Source organism: Mandrillus leucophaeus, unplaced genomic scaffold (assembly GCF_000951045.1).
Source record: "Mandrillus leucophaeus isolate KB7577 unplaced genomic scaffold, Mleu.le_1.0 Scaffold4, whole genome shotgun sequence".
Classification (NCBI taxonomy): domain Eukaryota; kingdom Metazoa; phylum Chordata; class Mammalia; order Primates; family Cercopithecidae; genus Mandrillus; species Mandrillus leucophaeus.
The window spans coordinates 3,324,487-3,329,907 of NW_012104253.1; positions in this window are offsets into that span (position 1 = coordinate 3,324,487).

The window sequence follows — 5,421 nt, forward strand, 5'->3', positions numbered from 1 at the left end:
ACGTCTGGAGCACCTGTCAAAACCTCAGAGGTGTGGAATCAGCTCATTTTCATTTGTCTACTCTGAACCTCACTGGCAAACCAATCGGGCAAAACAGACTTTTTCAGAAAAAGCCTGATGTCATTTTGGGCACCCTTCAATTGAAATCAGTGCATAAATACGCAGCACAAAGGCAAGCAGTTCCCCTCTGCATTCAGAACCTCAGGTAGGTGCATCACCTGGATGCTGAGGAGGGTGGGGCACCATGGGCACGGCGAGAACTCACCTGGAGGCTGGGTGGAGGGTGCAGCATCTGGCCAGAGGGCATGGCGGGCACAGGTGTCGTCCGGGCCCAAGGCCCTGTCCAGAGCGTGATGCAGCAGCCGAGGCCTAGGAGGTCCCATCTGGTTCTGAGGTTCCCCAGCCAGCGCCACAGAGCAGCAGATGCCCCATGCAGCGGCTGAGGGAGCTGAGGGGCTAGGCACGGGACCCAGCCTGCCCCTTATTCAACCCATTGTCTTGGGAGCTGCCTTGGAAGCTGGAGACTAGCAGGTGGGGGTGGGGGGATGGCCAGAACCCCAGACAAGGGGGTAGGGGTTAAGGAGTGGGCAATGGGGACAGGTTCCACTCTAGGACACAGGAGGGAGAGCTGGTGAGAGGATGGTGTCTGCAGCCCATGGGGGCACAGTACGCCCACCCTTGGCCTCAGCCCAGGTCTCACTCCAGCTGCTTTGCCATGAAGAGGCAGTGGGGGAGGTGGAGAAGCATGGAGAAGACTAGGGGTTCGAGGGCCAAGGCTCTCACTCTTCTGTTCACTGAGGCAGACCTGGACACACAGATGGACTGGTGGGCAAAGCCACAGGGGGTATAGGCATGGGTGACTCTGGGAAGCAGGTCTGGGGGCAGGATATGGATGTGGCATTGGCACCCAGGGTGCTCTAGGCTTAGGGACAGATCCACTCTTGCCCACTCCCAGTCGCTCTCCACCATCTGTCTCCCACCCACGCACACACACACAAGCACAGAGCTGCACATGCATGCACTCACAGGCACGTGCGCCCACACACACGCACACCAGGTATGCTCACACACTCACAGGCTCACGGAGGCACACATACCCACATACATGTGCATCAGGCATGCTCACACACTCACAGGCTCACAAAGGCACACATAGGCTCATGGAGGCACACGCACCCACACATATGCGCACAGCTACCCCCTCCCAGGCCAGGGGTCCCTGTCTCTGAGCCCTCCCATAACAGGAGCTCAGTACATACATCCGAGCCTAACCCGGGGCTAATGGGCATAGGAGCCCATTCACGCCACACTAGAGGGTACCCACCTAGTGCTGGGGACTGTGCAGGAGCAGGGATGAGTGGGGGACACTAGCCCCACTGCCAGGAGTCCCAAGTTGCAGAAACCCTCCAGAGGCAGCACTTCGGCAGGAGCACCGGGCTGCGTGCAGGCTTTTGGCTAAGGCCTGGCCCTTAGGGGCTCACAGCCAATTCTAAATGAAGGGCAAGAGAGGCAAATCCCCACCTGGGTAACTAACCTCAGGTCCCAGGAGGTCAGGTCTGGAGTTTACAAGGTCTTTCCTCCTAGCATATGGCCCTGTGATTCTGGGGGAGGAAGGCCACCGGCCATAGCATCTCAGGAAGAGCCCCCGCTGGTCCCAGGAAGGGAATCCCAGTCCCCCGATAGACATTCAAGAATCCCTAGGACAGCCTCTGCCCACTCTGAGCCCAGGGTCTGTACCTGACATGGGGGTACTAACTAGCACCCAGGCCACAGACAGGCATCTCCACTCACTCCTTGCACCATCAGCCAACACCAGGCAAACATATAAAGTGCTTTGTAAAGTGCAGGTATATAGGTAATGTTTCAGAACTCCCTGCCAGCGCCCACCCCAGCCCACCCCCTTGCAAGCCCAGCCTTCAGTCCACCTCTGCTTGAAAAGCAGGGGCCCTGTGCACGCCCCCATGGAGTGCTGCCTGCACCCAACCCTGTGCATCTGCCTTGCTGCTCATCTACCCCACGACAGCATCACCCCAATGAGCCAGCCAGTGGGTGCTCTATAAAAGCCGGCTGAGCTGAACTAAGCTGACACCAAAAACCCACCCTCCCAGGGCAATTTGGGGTTCGAGGTGCTCTGCCCAGAAGGCCCTGGCTGCCGACAGGCAGCTGTAGGTCTGTGGGCTGCCTGGAAAGCCACAGCTATCCCATGGGGCTCATCAATGTCTCCATGGGGTGGGGGCGGGGCTCCCCCTCCTTGGCTGATTAATCCAGTAACATCTGGATTGAATTTGGCAGGACTCTCTGGACCGGCTGGTCACTGTCCTCCTACCCTCCTCTGCCCTACCCACCCTGTCCCCTCAACCCACCTCCACCCACCCAGGCCGTTCATGAGCCCGGCCTCTGCAGAGGGTATCATGTGCTGTGGTTGGGACTGGCTTCACTGAGGCCCTGGAGGGCCAGGCTGGATTTCCATTTCAGTCACACGAAATGCTGCACGCCATTGTTGGGTATGGAGGCGGCGGTGGAGTCCGAAGTGTCTTCTGAGAAGTAGGGGGTCACAATTAGAAGCACAACCTCCTGCTGGCTGGTGGGCACGTGAGAACAGCCCTGCGTTGAAGGGGAGCTTGAGGAAACGCTTTCAGAGCGCCCGCCTGCCCCTGTCCCACGGCAGCTACCCGTGAGGATAAGAGGGGAAAATTACAGTCATCTGAAAGAAAATTGCAGCCCAAGGCGTCTCCATTCCCTGATTCCTCTACAAGCTGAGCTGGGAGTGTCAGGGAAATTGGGAGCCCAGTTCAGCCCCTCCTGGGAAGGAAGAAAGCCATGATTTTCCTCTCCCCTAGTGATCGCCCACTTCCCTGCGATGGATCCACTTTGCCACGTGGCCACCACTCAGGAAGCTCACCATACCTCAGGGACAGTCACCCGGAGCCCACAGCCTGGCTCAGGCCATGGCCCATGGAAGCCAGGTAGCAACACAGGAGGCTGGAGAACATCCCTCTGATGGGCAGGAGAAAGACAAAGGGAGTGACGGAGAAGCAGGCTCTGAGGGGTGAGTCTGAGGCAAGCTGTGGCTGCCAGCAGGGGAGGGCCCACAGTCATCTCAAGGCTCGCCCTTGCAATGGGCCTCTGCCTGGCCATCTAGACCTTCTGTTCTGTCCTCATTTTCCCTAACGCAGCTCTACTTCTGAGTCTTGCTCCCTGAGGTCAATGAATTTATAGAGTAGGAGTCACATTTTCTTCACAAGCCTCACAAGCTGGGCCCGCCCATTTTGCATTTGGCTTCAGAATCTGTTGTGGAGACTTCTAGGAAATCAGCAACGAGTGATTCCAATTGCTTGTTCTTGGAAATTTCCTAAAATAACTTGGCCAAATGAGGGTGGGGAGCGGGGGCGCAGTCCTCTAATATGACATTTCTCCTTCATTCAATCCCAAGTCTCAAGTTCCAGTTACTCATCAAAGAAGTTCTTGTTTGCATAGTTCCAAGTTCTAATGAGTTTCTAGGAAATATCACCAGAATGATGTGGCATCATTAGGGTATGTTTTTCAAGAATTCTTGCTAGCTGCTCCCTTTTCCTCCAGACTCCAGCTGAATGAAGTAAATCATCTTCTAGGATCCATTCTCATAGCTGTGTCTGAATGGCAAAACTGGTGAGATCAGATTCTCTCCCAATCTGGATATTGCAGAGCTCAAACACCCTGAATAGCATTCAACACTCTCTCCTCCCCAAGTCTACATTTTTCATCACTTGGACTCTGTCTACCTATAATGCTCTTATGGCTTCTGAGCAAGCCAGTATTCCTGCCCTATTTCTTTACTCACTATCTCTCTTCAGCTTAATGGACAGTCTGGTGTCAATGGAGCTCCTGGAGGGCAAGTGGTAGAGTCAAGGTGCTCAGGGCAGGGCTCCAGCCCCAAACCAGCTTCACCTGAGACATTAGCATCCATGTCCCCAGGTATTTGGGGGCCTCCTTTGCCATTCATGCTGTCTTCACACCCATTGTGATAGCCTGACCCTGTCCCAGTCCTAACCTAGGTGAACTTCCGTTGCTAGAAGGAGGCAACCAGATCTGACTCGCCCCAAGGTTGCAGCTTTACACTGGGCTGGCAAGTGGGGGTTTAGCACCTTCCACTGGGAGAGGAGCTAAGCCGCAGAAACTAGCTTGGGTTACATTCCAGGGTCCAGCCAATTTGGCAGCCCTGTGGGTCAAGGTTGGTGTGTGGCCAGCCATGAGTCCAGCACAACTAAAAGGCATAAAACGGTGCTTTGCTGCAGTGTTACACGCCCTCAGGCAGGCTTCATCGAAGGCACCCCATCTGCAATCCATTATTTCTGCTGCCATGTTCTTCCTAATACTCTTCCTCCCACAGGGAGTCCCCTCTCCACATCTCTCCTTCTGCAACTGGGACCCGTCTTTATGCTAGTGTCACTATTGAGAAATGCTGTAGGCCACCCTTGCACAGAAGAGTGTTGTCTGCCCTCTCCAGTCTCAATTCAAACTTGGTCACACCTATCCCTGCCCAGGGAAGCCCACAGCCTTGAGGCTTTCTCACCAGTTCTGGACACCTGAGTTTCCTCAGAGGCTGGATCTGGGTTCCAGCTCTAGAACATCAAGGGGGTCCCTCTTTCTGGACATCTGGGCTTTGTCAGAGGTTGGAGCGGGTCATGGCTCTGGAACATAAAGGAAGTCCCCCTTTCTGAACATCTGAGCTTCATCAGAGGCTGGAGATGGAGTTCTGGCTCTAGAATGTCAAGAAAGTCCTTCTTTCTGGATATCTGAGTTCATAGAGTCCAGGCTCTAGAACATCAAGGAAACTCTTCTTTTTGGACATCTGAGCTTTGTCAGAGGTTGGAGCTGGGTTCCAGCCCTAGAACATCAAGAAGGTCTCTCTTTCTGCACATCTGAGCTTCATCGAAAGCTAGAGCTAAAGTCCTAGCTTTGGAACATCAAGGAGGTCCCTCAGCTCTGGAACATCAAGGAGTTCCCACTTTCTGGAAATCTGGGCTTTGTCAGATGTTGGAGCTGGGTCCCAGCCCTAGAACATCAAAGAGGTCCCTCTTTCTGGACATCTGCCCTTCTTCGAAAGTTTGAGTTGAAGTCCTGGCTTTGAAACATCAAGGAGGTCTCTCTTCCTGTACACTTGATCTTTATCAAATGATAGACTTGGAATCCTGGCTTTGGAACATCAAAGAGGCACTTCTTTCTGGACACTTGATCTTCATTAAGCACTATAGCTGGGTCTCGGCTCTAGAACATCAAGGAGGACCCTCATTCTAAACATCTGAGCTTTATCGGAGGCTGGAGCTGGAGTCCTGGCTCTAAAACATCAAGGTAGTAACTCTTTCTGGACATCTTAGCTTCACTGGAGGCTGGACCTGGAGTCCTGGCTCTAGAAGATCAAGGAGGTCCCTCTTTCTGGAC